Source organism: Gorilla gorilla, chromosome 6 (genome assembly GCF_029281585.2).
Source record: "Gorilla gorilla gorilla isolate KB3781 chromosome 6, NHGRI_mGorGor1-v2.1_pri, whole genome shotgun sequence".
In the NCBI taxonomy this organism is placed as follows: Eukaryota; Metazoa; Chordata; class Mammalia; order Primates; family Hominidae; genus Gorilla; species Gorilla gorilla.
Window position 1 is genome coordinate 36,817,209 of NC_073230.2, and position 17,894 is coordinate 36,835,102.

The 17,894-nt window shown below is 41.5% G+C and overlaps 1 protein-coding gene across 6 annotated transcripts in view; it reads left to right on the top strand.

Moving 5' to 3' along the window:
• The window catches only part of CHN2 (chimerin 2), a 316,889-nt gene that overhangs the window by 171,676 nt on the left and 127,319 nt on the right, over positions 1-17,894 (top strand). The gene's annotated exons all lie outside the window — the stretch shown is intronic.

A 17,894-nucleotide genomic window follows, 5' to 3' on the forward strand; every position in this document is an offset into this window, starting at 1 on the left:
AATCTATATTTTGACATCAGACATTATTTAAAATACTGACAAACCAACTTGGACTCAGATGTCTCATATTTTTAACCATTGCCGAGACAAATTAAACAACCTTTGTAAACACCAAAAAACGTGTATTCTGGATGTTTTCTTTGTTAATATCCTTTTGATTCTTTTAGCATTTTTTATTATGAAATGCTTACAGTAGAGAAAGTACAGGGAATAATAAACCTCTGGGTACTTTCAATGCCCATATTTAGTAAATCTTTATGCTTTGTCATATTTACATGACATTTTAAAATAATAAAGCCTTACAAAAAAGTGATGTGGTTTTAATTCTAACTTTCCTTAGTTCACTAATAAGTTCTCTGATTGTGTGGGATGCCAGCAAGATTTGAAAGGCAGGACTAAGGCTCTATTTTCTTTTTATTCTGATCAGTTTCTTTAATAGCATACTTAATATCCTTCAAATCAAAGGCCCATGGGTCCTTGCTTATTTTTGTTATTAATGGGATTAAATATAGAGCCGTGGATAGCTTTTAAAGTGCCATGCATGCCTTATCAAGGGGGAAAGCCTCCAATTCCAACACTCTTGAGATTCACTCTTGAACATTAGTACTTTTTGGATCTGGTTTTGAACCTGTTTCAAAGACTTAAGTACCTGCATACCCATACTCAGAGCCAAGTTATCATGGTTTAATACATTTTTCTACATAAAATTTTACATCTGTTGAAGGGCAATGAAATTTATCAAGTCATCTCAATTTTAGTACACAGTAGACTTTCTCATCCTCGGCATGTGGCTGGAGAGGAGGAAATATCTGGTGCTTAAGGAAAAATCCAGGATGAGTTCCATTTATTTGGTACTCTGATCTTGTCCTGTCACTAACTCTGCGGTCAATATATTCAAATAATATATTCAATAATATATTATTTGTTATTCAATAATCAAATCCAATAATATTCAATATTTTTTCAAATGAGAGAAAAATAGGTAAATATAAATTTTTGAATGAGATGCACTAAATAAGGGTGTTCTCAGTGTGAATTAAGACACAAGTTGCTAAAATTTCCTTCACTCCTGCTTTTTACTGAGTGTTTCTCCATCAGAAAAATTATTGCCATGTATAACGAGGTAGAGGAGTTTAAATGTCTCAATGAAAAAAAAAATTTGTAAAATTAGAATACAGCTAAAGACTCTATCTAGGGGCATTAATAAAAAGACACTGGGCAAGATCAGGCACCAGAACTTGAAATGCAAACAGATAGTAAATAGTCATTCATTTATCTGTTTATTCTGTAAATATATATGGAGAGCCTACTGTATTTCAGCTCTGGCCTTGTTGTGGGGAACATAGCAAAGAACTTGGCTATTGGCATTTTGAATATCATAATAAAAGACAACAAAAGTATGATGTAATTAAATATATATTTAAGATTTTGTCCCTGTATATGTGTGTGCGTGTGAAAGAGACAGAAAAAGAGAGAGAGAGAGAAAAAAAACCTCTCGGTTTCTCAAAATCCTTGGAACCATGTCAGTTGCCCTTAAGGCAGGTGGAGTGTTAGCAGTGGAGGTAGGCGATTCGGATTATCCTCTTACAAACTCTTCCTAGAGTTCCACTGAAACTCTTCAACCATCCAGCGGGCTGAGGGTCCACTGCATGTCTGTTTGCTGTTGCAGTGCCATCACCATCTGCTGTGACTAAAGAATATGGTGCCCATGTCTCTTGTTTCCCCCTTGTCTGACTGTTAAACCATGCTCTTTGCCTTTTGACCTTACCAATTTGATATATTAGTAAGTGACATTGGTTGATGCTTGCTTTCCTCTAGAATTCCATATCCCATTTCTGCCACGAAACCTAATGTGAAATGGAGATTCATCAGCTCCCTTTCCTCATCAGGCAGCATGGGGCCCATCTAGCCAGGCAGGTGTCAGATAGTAACAGGTCAAGTTTGCTGGAAGAACAGGTGCTGCTCAGATAAGTGTCTGCAGGAGTAGCTTCAGCTCCCTTTGTTCTCTAGTTTGTCCTCCAGTGTGATGTTAACTGCAGATAGTTCCTGCCTAAATTCCCAAGCCTCCCAGGAGTTGGCCTCCTGCAAGTGAAGGCGCCACTTTCTCTTGCATGATAGTGGAACAGTTTTCCCCTACTACGGACGGTGCTTAGTCATACGTCTTGTTGTCTTGTAACACACTTGCATGCTTGGGAGACATGCCTAATGAAGACAGAAAGCCTTTCTGTGTGAGTTTGTGGCCAGGGAGATTGAAGCTTTATTTACATATTTACATAAAGCTGTAAAGGCTGTTTATTTTAAACAATGAGTTATAAGTTTTTCTACGTACATTTTCCTATTACATCTCATCCCTTAGCTAAGAGCCCGCATCTTCCTCTTCTACGCAGCTCTGGGCCCTTTTTCTTGGTCTTCAATCTATCTCCTCCCAGCTACTCTTCCCTGGTCCCTAGCGTGGTAGCTCCAGTATACTCAATCTCTGGACTCATTGTTTCTCTGATGACTCATACTTTCCTGGGCTATGGGCCTCTCCCAGGTTAGGACCTGCCAGTTCAACATGATAAATACCCACATTAGAGCACCAAGCAAAGTGTGCAATTAGAGAGATGTGGAACAGTGTCCCTCTAAGGTATAGACGTAGGCCAGTCTGCCTTGATACATGGTGGTTATCAACAGATACCAACTACTTAGTAGACTTTGCTGCAGAGCTGGGTGAGTCAAGGGTACGGACTGATTCAGCAGGCAAAATCCACATACTTAGCAAATCCAGGAAAGCAGGGAGCTCAGCTGCAAAGTCAGCTTGGACTTGTTTTGTCTTCTTGCTCCACCACTTTCTAGCTACCTAACACAGAGCCAACCACTTACTCTCTCAGGGAGATTAAGGCCTAACCCACGGATAAGCATCTACTTTGCAGGGTTGCTATAAATGGCATATGTGGGTCAAGTGTCCAATACAGTGCCTGCTGCACAATGGGCACTCAGTTAATGTTCATGATTCATGGCAGAGTCAGAAACCTGTGAAGAACAGGCTCTGAACTGGTCATTAAGGACAGAGTCGAAGTGATGACAGTATACTCTGAATGTAAGGGTAAGAGGCAGTGATCAAGAAGAAAGCAAGATGCCCAGGTCAGGAATTAAGCCACCAGGAAAAAATATACCGAGGATGAGGAACAGAAGGTACAAGCAGCTGAACAACAGCTCTGGCGCCAATTAAGCCAGGCAGGATCAGGTCCTGAAGTAACAGTTCATTGCTTTCTTGAAGCTTTACTACTGCAAATTAATATTTATTGGGCAGCCGCAGCACCTGATGCTCTGCTGGCACTTCCTGAACACTCCATGCCAACAGATGCAAAACATCTTCCCATATGTAGAATTCTCACTGCTTTTTCCATCAACTATCAGTCAGTCACATCATAAGCATTTATTAGTTACCAAATGTGTGCCTGGGTTGTCTGTCACAAACTGTGTGGAATGTTGACTCTCAAATTTGTTTTCTAGCCAAGACCTCTACCCAGGGCTCCAGATACCTCTATCCACCTGTCCACTGGACCTCCTCAGGCCACCACCTGTCTCACAGGCCACCACCAGCCTCATGTTCAGAATAGAACTAGGCCCCGCTCCATTGGATGACACCTAACTTCAGAAACCTGTACTTCTCCCTTCCCTACCCTCACCCCTTTCTCCTCCATTCTTAGCATCAAGTCTATCTCCAGATATATCTCGCATTGTCCACTATACTCTATCCCCATGAATGTTGTGTGGTTTGGGCCATTGTCATTTCTTGCCTGGATTTCATTGCAGGTAAGGAGCCTCCCACCTGATCTCCCTGCTTCCACTCCTTGCAGCTTCCCTGCAGCTCACATATACACACACACATACACACTCCAGTCACCAGACAGGAGCCCAAATCATCATCGTTAAATATAAATTAGACCCTTCAATAGCTTTCTGTTACTTTTAGTAACAAATTTCTTGCCGTGCCTATGAGCCATAGTTTGCCTCCTGTGTCTGTCACTGCCCTGTCTGTACCATTCTTCTCCAAGTGCACTGCCTTTTAGCCCCACTAGATTCTATTCCCATTCATTAAAAAAAAAGAAAGAAAAAGAAAAAAGCACTGTTGCTATCACTGGGCCTTTGCACTTGCCCTTTGCCTGAAATTCTCAGACCCAGGTTCTCTGCACATCTAGGTTTCAGGTCAAATTTCACATAATAAGAGGCCCTTCCTAAACTCCATAAAAAAGTAGCACCTCCCCAACCCTTGGAGCGTCTCTGTCATATCGCCTTGTTTATTGTATCTGTGGCACTTTATATACTCTCTGATACACTTTCTTAACATATTTGATTGTTGCTTGTATATGCCTCTCCAGGAGAATACAACCTCCAGAGACTTCATCAGTCTTAATCATAGGTATATCCTTAGCAGTGAGCATAGCCAAGCAACAGTGGGGAATCAGTAAATAAATCAGTAAGTTTCAAAATGATGAAAAAAAAGGATAGCGATTGCTAGCATAAGGAATTTGAGATTCTCAAACTATTACTAATAGCATATCAGATTTACTCAATGCTGTTATTAGGATAGTGAGCTAGACTTTTGGCAGTTGTTAAGGTACTAACTTAAACACAGACTAAAATTTTTTCCTGGACTAATCCAAGTTTCTTCTTGGCCTCTCCAAAAGGCCAGAATGGCAAGATTTACTTGTGTGACTCATTGAAAGTCAAGTTGCCCTAAAATTACCTCAAGCCTACACTAAATAAGCAGAAGTTCTTTTGTGACTGTAAATGATTTGGTGTCATTTGTCTTTTTTGAAATCGCTATAGTGAATATGGGATTATAAAAAGCAATTTCAAAAAAGGGAAATACAATGGCATACTATTATTTCAAGTTGTTCTGCATTTTATATAGCTTCATTTCCTTCTTGCTATGGAATAGTCTATTTTGGAAAACGTTTTTAATGCAAAAATGGATGGTAGAGATTTCTAGCATTCATGATCAGAATCAGCTTTTTTCTTGATGGTCAGAAGTTAGACCAAGTACTGATGGCAGTGGCCAATCTTTTTTTTTTTTCTGAGGTGGAGTCTTGCTTTGTCGCCCCCGAGCTGGAGTGCAGTGGCGCGATCTTGACTCACCGCAACCTCTGCTTCCCAAGTTCAAGCGATTCTCCTACCTCAGCCTCCTGAGTGGCAGGGATTACAGGTGTACCCCACTGCACCTGGCTCATTTTTTTTTTTAAGTAGACACAGGCTTTTACCATATTGGCCAGGTTGGTCTTGAATTCCCAACCTCAGGTGATCTGCCTGCCTCAGCCTTCCAAAGTGCTGGGATTATGGGCATCAGCCACCACGCCCGGCCGGCAGTGGCCAATCTTAAGTTGGAGTAGTATCTCACTACCTTATTTTACCTTCCAGTGAATTGTATTCATTTTTTAAACACTGCTTTAAGTATTCCTACCCTCTTTTATGCAGTTTTCCCTAGTTTTTGGTGTTCTAAATATCTACTGATTTTACTCTTTTCTATCTTTAGTTCTAAAAACTGTTCCTGTAAACCTTCGAAAGCATTCCATTTCTTCATTATGCTTTTTAAATATTAATTAAAGTCTAGATATTAATCATATCTAGACTTCACGATCTTGTAGCTCGAGGACATTTATCTTGTCTTAGGCATGTCTGGAAGATCTTAACAAGCCATATTGATTGACCATATCATTTTCAACTAACTCAGTACATTTTGAATCACAGATTTTAAGTGAACTCTAAGGGATTTTCTACCATTCCACAGTTCTTCCCCTTTTCTTTTATTTATTGAAATAAATGTTTTAAAACAAAGTGCATTTGGGGGAACGTGAAAACTCTACTGATTTAAGACATCTCGACAAGGTATGTCTTAAAGTAATGAGATTGATTCTACAAGCCACAAACAAAAATCAATCTCATTACCTTTTAATTGGCTTTATGTGTAGTAATCAGAAGGCTATTTCTTCCCTTGCATAAAAACTATTCCTATTCTTTTCATCCTAGACTTTCTCTGCTTGTCTCTTTTTTTCCCCCTTAATGCCGACACAATCAAGAATGAAGGACTTTCCCATCATTATTCCTCCAGGCTGTCATCTCACTCACTGATGCTGTCAGGTCTTTTTCTTGATTCAGTTTTCTTCTGAACTGGACTTGCTTTGGGTTTAGACCTGATGTAGTACAGGGGAAAAATCTAGTAAAACCAATGTTAGAAATAAAATTTTGACATATGAATTTTTTTCCCTAAAGATAGAACCAAATGTTTTCTGCTTTTTTTAAAAAACAAAAAACTTTCTTTTTTATTGACAAGTACTGTAATCTACCAAAATGCATACTCCCCCTGCCTCCAAATTCACTCTCTTTGGAATACTTTGAACTTCTTCTAAAATAATACAGACCCCCACAAGTATGCACCTAGAACATATTTAGACATTTCCAAGGTGAGGTCATAAGCACTTGGGTAAGGGCTGTTGAGACCAAGCTGTTATGGAGTTCAGAGCCAAGGGGAGCAGGTGAGGTGAGCTGGAGAGGGCCACCAGAGAACAGTACATATGCCAAGACATAAGATGAGGCAAAAGTAGAATGAGGAAAGTAAATGGGAAATTAAACAGTGATTGATAATAGGCAAAGTTTCCGGAGAAGATTCTTCAGTCTCTCTGGGTGATTTTTATTTCTTTATTCCCTCCCTTCCTTCCTTCCTTCCTTCCTTCCTTCCTTCCTTCCTTCCTTCCTTCCTTCCTTCCTTCCTCCCTCCCTCCCTCCCTCCCTCCCTCCCTCCCTTTCTCTCTCTTTTTTTTTTTTTTGACGGAGTTTCGCTCTCGTTGGCCCAGGCTGGAGTGCAATGGCGCGATCTTGGCTCACCGCAACCTCTGCCTCCCAGGTTCAAGCGATTCTTCTGCCTCAGCCTCCCTAGTAGCTGGGATTACAGGCGTGTGCCACCACACCCAGCTAATTTTTTTGTATTTTTAGTAGAGATGGGGTTTCTCCATATTTGCAGGCGGGTCTTGAACTCCTGACCTCAGGTGATCCACCCGCCTCAGCCTCCCAAAATGCTGGGATTACAAGCATGAGCCACCGTGCCCGGCCCTTTTTTTTTTTTTTTTTTTTTTGACGGAGTCTTGCTCTGTGGCCCAGGCTGGAGTGCAATGGCATGATCTTGGCTCACTGCAACCTCCACCTCCTGGGTTCAAGCCATTCTCCTGCCTCAGCCTCCCGAGTAGCTGGGATTACAGGTGCCCATCACGCCCAGCTAATTTTTGTATTTTTAGTAGAGACAGGGTTTCACCATGTTGGCTGGACTGATCTTGAACTCCTGACCTCAAGTGATCCGCCCGCCTCAGCCTCCCAAAGTGCTGGGATTATAGGCGTGAGCCACCGCACCCGGCTGATTTTTATTTCTTAACATCTCACTTGAAAAGGTATATTCCCTTAATTAGTAGAGTTGGAATACTATGTGGTATTGTTCATTGTTTTAGAAAAAAAGAACTGATAGCATCGTGTGTTACAACATGTGTTCTGCCATCCTCCTCTAGCCTATGACAGCTGGAACCCAAGATCCCATTACTTATTGATCTCAGGTGGTGGTGGTAGTGAGAGTGTGGATCCAAACTGAGACACAATGGTTATGCGGAGGTACTGGCTTTTGTAACACCAACCTTACTCATCCAAACACAGAGCAAATGTCACACCTCCATAGGAGTTGCTACCTACAGCAGCCCCATATTAAGTCTGCTCTGTGACTCAGAGGTCAGGCCCCACAAGTTTTGGGGTGTAACCAGGGTTATCCAGGAAAAGGAGCAGGTGCATAATGCTGGAGCTATAGTGAGGATTTAAAGACATGCTTCACATTTTGCTCACCTGGTTAAACTGTAACTGAGAAATAATGCTGATAAAGGCAGGTTATACTTTGCTCCAGATAAGCCATGTCTCCTACTGGCGTGTGGCCTGTCCAACCAAGCATTGAGAGGCTTGGACGTAGATTTCTGACCTTGATTCTGCTTTCCATTGGAAAAAATGTGGATGATGCAATCTCAGACAGCCTCAATTTTAATATGACTATGCTGAATGATATTACCTAATTATTTACTTGTTGTCAGTCTTTTAATAGAAATGACAGCTATCACATATGGAGTACTTCCTGTGCCCTGAGCACCGGCTTCAGAGTTTTATGGATGCTATGCCCACCACAATCCCATGGGGCTTGTTATCCCTCTCACTTTACACAGGAGGAAATGAGACAGGAAGCACAAGAGGGGCAAAGGCCAGATTCCAACCCAGACAGTTCATATTGATGGCTGGGCTTCTAATCCAGTGAGTCACAGAGTGTGATCCCAGCATCAGCTGGGAACAGGTGAGAAATGCAGGTTCTGTGGCCCATCCCACACCTGAATTACAAACCCTGGAGATGGGGCCCAGCAATCTGTGTTTTAGCAAGCGCTTCAGGGGATTCTGATGCCGCCTTGGGTGTGAGAACTACTGTTCTAAGGACTGTTCTTGCTTCTCTCTGCTTTCTATTTCATCCTTCCTCCCTAATCCCTTAGGATAGAAGACTCAAGATGCTTTTGCCTCCTGGTAATGCTTGCTATTTGCTCAGCACTTGTGCTAGACTATTCACGGATTTCAGTGTAGGCACCCATAGCCTTCCTTATTTTTCCCAGATGTACTTCCTCCTAGATGTTATTTTCCACCCTTTAAAAATATTTTGTCTTTCTTCTTTGCTATTTCTAACTTTCCTATACTCTTTTATGTTGCAGAGACCAAATGTGAATCCTGCTTGTAAGGGTGGGATCAGTACTTGATGAAGCCTGATCTCCTCCCTCTACCCTCCATTTTCTGGTATTATACTTCTAATGTTATGTTTGTGTTACTAATTAACAAAGCTATTTCAAATTCAGGTTTTTTTGTTTGCTTGTTTGTTTTGTTTTATTTTGTTTGTTTATTTGAGACAGAGTCTCACTCTGTTGCCCAGGCTGGAGTGTAGTAGCATGATCTCGGCTCACTGCAACCTCCGCCTCCCAGTTTCAAGCCCCCTGCCTCAGCCTCCCTAGTAGCTGGGATTACAGGCATCTGCCACCATGCCTGGCTAATTTTTGTATTTTTAGTAGAGACGGGGTTTCACCATATTGGCCAGGCTGGTCTCAAACTCCTTACATCAGGTGATCCATCTGCCTCAGCCTCCCAGAATGCTGGGATCACAGGCGTGAGCGACCACGCCCCGCCTCGAATTCAGTCTTAATATGATGATTCATGTTCATTCATATTCAGCATATACTATTATGAATTCCAGCTCTTTTGGGATCTTTTAGGTGTTTTCCTTACCTGTGGCTATGCATGAATCCTTGCTAGATTTCCTCCTGGTTTTAATGGCCTCTTGCGTTAATGAAAATACTAAATTCATTATCGTATGTCAGAAATGCTTTAATTGCATTTGTTTTCCAAGATGCTAGTTTCTTCACTCAGTCCATCCTCTGTGTGCTTAATGAGCATTTCTCAATTCAGGATTTTAGATAACGAATTTGCTAATAAAAGCCAGTCCAGAGCAGGTGGTTTCCCAGGCCCACCTCCTTGCCTCAGTCTACCACTCGCCTGGCATCTGGCTGATGCTGACTGAGCCATTGGTAATGATCTTCTTTGGCTATGTCCTTTAGCAAATCACAGTCTCACTTGCCATTAGCTCTAAGTACACCATGTCTCTGTCTTGTTGGACGGAATAGCAAGCTCTGCTTCAACGATGGTATCTTTTTCTTCCTCCTTATTTACATCGCCAGTGTCATTTCCTCATCTTCTGTGGAAAGAAATTAAATAGCCTTGGCACAGCCCAACAAAGGCATATTTGGTTGCCATCCAGCACCTTGCGTCCTTCTAGGTAATTACACATCGATTGTTTGATGAATGTTCTTGGATCTCCCTGGGTATTTCTACCAAGTCTGTAATTACACTACTCTGGTTGTCCTTTTGCACTGTCATGGTTCTCAGGGTTCCATGGCTTCTCAAAGACCAGGCTTAATGATGCTTCATCAACACCTTTCAATTCAAGGATGCAGCTCTGACTCCTTAGTGTTTCATTAGTCTCAGTTGCTTAAAAATGTAATTCAGCCATTTTCTACCTCAGTTCATTGTGATTTCTTAAGTTGGCATCAGTATACCGTAGCTTAAAAATTAATGATTCTCTCCTCCCAGTGCATTAAAAGATGAAAGAGCATGAACAAGGAATGATTTGACCCACCATTAAATAAAAAGGCCTTTGAGGCATTGGCAAGCTCTGTGTTTTGAGCTAAGAATAAGAGGTCCTGAAACTGGTTTTTGAAGAATGGACTCTCGTGCTTTTTAGTCTAGCATAGGCGTTGGTCAGCTATATCCTGGAGACTGTTTTGGTAAATAAAGTTTTATTAGAACACAGCAGTACTCATTCTGTTATATATTATCTGTGGCTGCTTTCATGCTACCATGGCAGAGCTGAGTACTTGAGACAGAAACTATATGATCCCAAACCTAAGATATTTACTTTATAGCCCTTGCTAGAGAAAAGTTTGCCGACCCCTGGTCTTACACTAAAAGTAACTTTAAAGAGTGAGTTAGGCCACGCGCAGTGGCTCATGCCTGTAATCACAGCACTTTGGGAGGCCGAGGCAGGCAGATCATGAGGTTAGGAGATCGAGACCATTCTGGCCAACATGGGGAAACCCCATCTTTATTGAAAATATGAAAAATTAGCTGGGTGTGGTGGCACATGCCTGTAGTCCCAGCTACTCAGGAGGCTGAGGCAGGAGAATCGCTTGAACCCAGGAGGCGGAGGTTGCAGTGAGCCGAGATCGCGCCACTGCACTCCAGCCTGGAGACAGAGCGAGACTCCGTCTCGAAAGAAAGAAAAAGAAAAAGAGTGGGTTAATATACATAAAGCACTTAGAACAGTGCCTGACATTTATTTATCAGAAGCATTGGTCTTTAATTTCTACCATCTCCCAAGTACTACATAAATGTTAGTGGAAAAAAAAGGAGTTTCAGCCTTGGAATTTAGGATGAATTTGATCCCAAGCCATGTTGAGAGATGATTTGGCCTTCATGTTTAACATGCATAAATTAATGAAAGAGGCCAAAGCAGTTACAAGAAGCAGGTGTTCTTTGACCTGCTTTCTGATGGTCACTTTCTCCACTTCAAGAGATGGAAGCCTGTTAGCAAAGGTGGCACAGCACTCCATCAGCGGGAAGTTAAAGGGGTGCGTGGGATCTGTTTATTTGGTAGCAACATCTGAACATGGAAGCTAAACTGACTTTAATTTCAGGAACAAAGCTGGTCTTAGCCTCCTATATGTTCTTGAATTCTGATTAATAATTTGTATGCCAATGCCTTTGAGGAAAGAATGCTACATCTGCAGTTAACTCTGAAGTCTATTTTTTAAAAGTTGGATTGATGGATGGATAGAGGAATGAAAAATTATATATATGCTGTAAAGCAAGAATAGTAAAAATGCTGTAGAACTTAGATGATGTGTATATGGGTGTTTACTGTAAAAGTCTTTCAACTTTTCTGTATGTATGAAAATTTTCATTATAAAACGTCAAGAAGAAAAAATGAAGACTGTGTGAGAAGAGTGGCAGGATGTGCTCTGGCCCATGGAACAAAGACATTCTCTTGGGTGCACAGCCCTGACAGGCGGGAGGATGACTTGGCATGAGAGCTGTCGAAAACACTGTAAGCCATGCTCAAGAATTTTTAATGTGGAATAGAGAACTTTTCTGAAAAAGCATAGTTGAAAGCAAGGACAAACATTAATAAGGCACTTCTACTCTTTTATTTATTACCATGTTGGGAATTATTTTGGGAGGAGTGCTTGCTTCAGAAATGCTAAAGTAGGTAATTTGTAAAAAAAATTAATAGAGAACAGGCTTCTGGATTTTATGTAATCATTACAATATAGAGCAATGAGTGCTGGCCCTGATATCAGGAATTGGGTTTTAACTCTGAATCTGCTGCTATCCCTGGGCAGGACTGTGGGCAAATTAGTTAATCACTCTGAACTGCAGCTTCCTTGTCTATAAGAAGAAGGCAAAGATACAATTCCACCCTCCTGGTGGGAGAATATATGTAAAAGCATTCTGAAGGTCATGACGTTATCAGTGGACAATGAGTTCTCAAAGGGGGCAATATCACCCCTAAAGTGGAGAAATTTGGTTCTTACCAAAAAAACCCCTTACTATTTATATGTATAAAGCACAAATACCTATATAGAACATAAACAGATATACAGTCTATATGTAATACTAAAATTCCTTTGTGGGGAGGTGATTGAGAGAAAACCTGTCTAAAAAGGCTCCTTAGGGAGCTATAATGCAAAAACAGACAAGCCTTGAATTTCTACCATCTCCCAGATTCTGTTCTCCTTTCTTTTTCTTTAGGTAGGTTAATTTTATCCATCACTTTGAATACTTAATACTCTTACATTTCTAGGAGAGAGAGAAAAAAGTAACTTCTGGGAGAAAACTAAGAATGATAGACACTTTGCCTTTTCCAAAGTACGTATAGTACCACTTAACCCAAATACCATTAAGCTTTGCTGGAAGGAATTTACTAACAAGAGTGAGGAATTAAATGAGTATACTCACCCAATCTTTTTTCCTCTAGAAATTTAACAGCAGCATTAGTTTTCCCTTGATTTGATTCGATTCTGTTGGGTACTTCAAGCTCTTTGGGCTTAAAAGGTATGTGGAGAATTTAAAGAGAGTTTGGAGGAGAATAATGAAGATGAATTAAGGATTGGAAATTGGGACCTATTAGAAAAGGTCAAAGGCACAAGGATTATTTAGTTTGAGGAAGAACAGGCAATCTAGTGGCACAGAGATGGCTTTAATAATGGAAACCTTATTCTGTAGAGAATATTCTCAGATTCTCATTTGCACACCAAAAGAAAGGAAGATGCGTAATTGGAAGCTGGAGGAACATAAGATTAGATGTGAAGATAAAATTTATCTTCATGATTAAATCCTGGATTTTGAGTCTCCTTTACGGTATTTCTTATTTTAAAGTAAAATCCCTGTTTGGTCGATCAGAAGTGTGGACAAGTCAGCCCATCACGTTTGATTCTCTGGCCCTGGTTGGGAGGTCAGCCAGCCAGCCCAGCCAACATGGCCTCCTGGGGATCTGGCTTGATGGGAGAAAACATTCATTTCACCTGGACCTGTGGCTCCAGGATGCCAAAGATGAGTACAAAAAACTCTAGCCAACAGAGTGCCAGGCTAGTGCCAGAAAAGTATGCCTAATTGGGTTGTGCAAACAAGGAGGGCCTAAGGCAGATTTTGAGAGCCAACATATGGAGCCAAGGAATCACGGTGCCAAAGAAGATGTAGCAAAGAAGAGTGGGTGAAAGTGAGCTGCTGGGAAGAAGGGCTGGATAGAGGAGTGCCACTCATGGCTGGGCTTTTGGGTGTTCCTGGAAGCCCACTGTGAGAATGGATCAAAATCAATGGGAAGGTGCTGCGAAGGTGTCCTAAGCTTCTAGGATAATATTTATTCTCTCAGGGTTTTGGAACTGCTTCCCAAAGTCATAGTTCTCAGTCCTGGGTGTGAGTCAGAATCACCTGTGGAGCCTGGCAAACCTTACAGACACCCTGGCTCCAGCCCTGGAGATTTTGATTTAATGGAAATATCACTTAGAATTCTATTGTAAGCAATAAAAGTCTATTCTCACTAAATTTAGCAAAAAAAAAAAAAAAAAAAAAGGCAGGGCCTAGGAGGGCGGACCAACTGTGGTTAGAAGGATATGAGGAAATTCCCTGGATGGAAAGAAAAGCTGGTCAGAGGGCTTGAGGAAGGATTTGAAGCAAAACTGACAGACCTTGGGCAGTAAGAGGTGATGGTTAGCGTCAGAGTTCCAGGGTAGTCCAACGTGCCCTTCGCACCTTGCTTCTCTGTGCCTCAGTTAGTCCTCTGGAAATGGATATAACTGATCTTACCTCTTGGGTAATCATGAGGATCGACAGGGTTGATATATGTAAAGAAAGTGCTTAGAACAATGCCTGGTACATAAGTTCTCAATAACTATTAATGATTATTGTTGTTATTAGGCTCTGCCATGCATGTGAATCAACTCTTAACAGTTTCATTTAATGGTTTCTACTCAAGTCTCAAATTCCAGGGGCAGAGCATCTGGGTGGCTTATGTTGGTTCACATGTTCACCATCTAAAGAATGTGAGGGACTTCGATTAGCAGAATCACTGGCTCGAAGTCACAGTTGTTGCCTGTGGTCTTCAGTCTTCACTCTGGAGATTCAGAAAGCAGACAGGGGAACAAGTTTTGTCCCGTAGCTTGGAAGCATAAAGCATCAAGGTGTGAGCTACCACCAGTGCCAGTTTTTCCATGGATACCCCTTTTGAAAGGGATCTGGGAGCATAAGCAAACCTGCCTTTCACTTATTGTGTTATGCCGTGAGGCTGAGCTCTGCGAACACCGTGAGCAATATGCTGGGACAACAGAGGTGAAGAAACAGGAGCCCTTCCCTCAAGGAGCTCACATCGAGAGCGCATAAAAGCCAACAATCCCAATCCCAGTAAGATCGCCATGGCCCTAACTCAGGCCTTTTATAAAGTTCAGAGGCAGGAGACTTCCCCAAGATGGCAGCATTTCAGCTCTTACTTTTCAATTAAATCAGTGAGATTTTGCCAGGCTAAGGCATAGAGGGACTGAAGAACAAATATTAGAATTCCAGGCAGAGGACATAACCCCACCAAATAATATCCTAGAAGTATGAGCAGCCGAGGGTGTGCTTCAGAAACTACAGAAGCTATGTATAAGGAACATGAAGAACTGAGGGGTGAGGATGTCATGGGGCAAGAGCATGTGTGTCAGTAAGAACATATTCTGGACACACAAGCAAGGACCATCCAGGGAAGATCCTAGATGCTATTCATGTGTTCATCCAGTAAATACGTATTGAGCACTTGGGAAGGGCCAGGACTGTTTTAGACTCTAGAGATATAGCAGTAAGCAAAGCACAGTAATCTTTGCCCTTATATAGTTTCCATTTGAATGGAAGATATTGGCAAAAAAATGTATTCATCAGAGTTCTTCAGAGAAATAGCACCAATTGTATGTGTGTGTATGTGTGTGTGTGTGCGTATGTGTGTGTTGCAGGTGGTGTAGTTGGAAGGCCTGAGAGCTCTCGAGCTGATGGTGTTGATTCCAGTCTGGGTCTGAAGGTCTAAGAACCAAGAATACCAAGGGCAGGAGAAGATCGGTGTTCCTGCTCTAGCAGTCAGGAAGAGAGAGCATGAATACAACCTTCCTCTGCCTCTTTGTTTTATTCAGGCCCTCAATGGACAGGATAGTACTGACCCACACTGGGGAGGGCCATCTTCTTTACTCAGTCATTGAGTCAAAGGCTAATCTCTTGGAGAAACACCGTCCCAGACACAACCAGAAATAATGTTTGTCAGATATCTGGGAATCCCATGGCCCCCACAAGTTGACACATAAAATTGATCATCATAACACACAAGTAAAATATATAGTATATCAGATGATGAGAAATGTCATGGGGAAAAAATATTCCAGAAAAGAAGGATGGAGTATGCCAAGGAGGGGAGTTACCACTTTTAAGGAGGGTGGTCTGGGAAGGTCCGACTGAGTTGTGTATGTTTGACCATGCAGCAGTGGGGAAACAGTGAAGAATTCTAAGCTGAGAGCAATGCGACAAGACTTGCATTTTCTGACTTAAGTGTGAATGACAGATTGGAAGGTGATAAAAGGATATAGGGAGACCAGTAAAAAGACTACTTTTGTGGTCTAGATGAGTAGATAGCCCAGTGGACTTGGAGAGAAAGGGACCGTTTTAAGAGCAATTAAGGAATTGCATACAATGAAGAAGACTTCGTGGCAGATTGCAAGTGGGGTTGGGAAGAGGGAGGAGTCAGAGATTATGATTTCTAGCTTGGGCATTGAGTGGTTGATACGCTGGGTGGTAGCATTCACAGGGGTGAAGAGCAAAGGAGGCTGAGCCATTAGGTGTGATGAGTGTGATGAGTACCGATCAGTCTACCCAGGTCTCCAGAATGGCCATGTTTTAGGGTTTTAACAATTTTCTTATCAACCCATCTGTAACAGCAGAGTCAGTGTTCTCTATAAGTACATTATATCTGTTATCCTTGGGCAATTTCCCTTCCTTTTGGTGTAGGAGAAGATTATGGGCTTTGGAGTCAATTAGACCTTGGTTTGGATCTCATCTCCCTGCCTCTGCATGATCTTCAAGTAATGTTAACCATACAGGCCTTCTTTTTCCCGACTGCAAAATGGGAATGACAGTCTCCATGTGACTTGCTTGTTGGGAGACCTGAAATACCCACGCTGAAGGCACTTGTTAAATGTTGGCTCCTCCTCTGCTCCTCCTGGCCCTCCCCTTAGTGGAGTTCTGGGTCAAGGTCAATAGGACTGAACTGGGTGAAGATCAGAACCAGTAGCAAAAGGGCTCAATGCACGAGTCATGGGTATTTGTATGAGTGTGTCTGGGTGTAGTTGCCCTTCCATTACTTTTAAAATATAAATATAAATAATTTTGTCAATTTGCCTTCCTCTGTTATGATATTAATACTTATTGTGTGTAGTGCTTATGTAATGAACCCTGAGAAAACATGACTTCTCTGAGCCCCATACTGGACAGCCATTAGACAGTGCTTTAGCCACTCCTTCCTGAGAAATCTTCTGTGACCTGGGAAAGCTGTGAGTGGTGGAAGTTTTGTTTCCAACCCAGCAATCAGGGCAAAATTTCAAAGCTACATGCTGTGAGGTGTGGAGTCCCATAGCAGTAAAGAATTCAACATTAATTTACATGTATGCATAGCATGGCTGATCACTCCCAAGAAATAAATTTCTTCTTTAGTGTTTTTTGTAGTTTAACCTCGTTTAAAATTTTTCCAGGGAGGGAGGAGGTTCCCTTATTAATCTTACTGACATTTTAGTCTGTTCCATTTTGTATTCATCTGATATATTTCCTTAAGTAGTTGGAGGTCTCTCACCAGTACTGTTTTTTCTTAAAAGCTACCTTTATAAATTATCAGCATTATCAAAAGCAAATATTTCTTTCTACCTTCCTTTTACTCCATTTTACTTAATGTATTTAAAGTTTTTGTTGCTTATTTGCATTTTTGGCTAAAAAAAAATGTTTCTAATATTCTTCCTTGGGAATACTTAACAATTCAAAGTTCTTCCAGTCTAAAGCAGGGTTTATTGACCTTGGCACTATTGACCTTTTAGAGGGATAATTGTTTGTTGTAGGGGGTTGTCACATGTACTGTGTGATGTTTATTAACATCCCTGGATTCTATCCACTAGAGGCCAGGAATACCCTCCCCCGAGTCCTGACAGTCAAAACTGTCATGAGGCAAAAAATAAGCCAAAGAAGAGGGACGGGGTGTGCTAAGGACAGGAGGTCCCACTTTTAAGTAGGGTGATCTGGGAAGGTCCCGCTGAGTTGTGTAGGTTTGACCACGTGGCATTGGGGAACCAGTGAGGAATTTTGAGCAGAGAATAATGTGACGAGATTTCCTCAGACTTTGACAAATGTCCCTTGAGGAGCAGAATCACCTCCCCTCCCAGTTGAGAACCACTGGCCTAAAGAAAATATTTTATGTTTGTTTGCTCTAATATTATCACTGATAATCATAATTTCTGGAAAATTTTGGGGGCAGAAGTGAAGCCAGAAAATAAACCAAATGATTGGGAACTGCTTTTGTCTCGAGCACCCCTAAGCTGATCTACTTGTGTGCATCTGTAAGTTCACAGAATGTTTTGATCAGGTTGCTAAAGTATCCAACTTGTGTGTATGTACAGAACTTAGCAAAGCGATTGGTCACCTTTTAAGGAGATTTATTACAGAAAGACTGACCAGTGTACATTTAT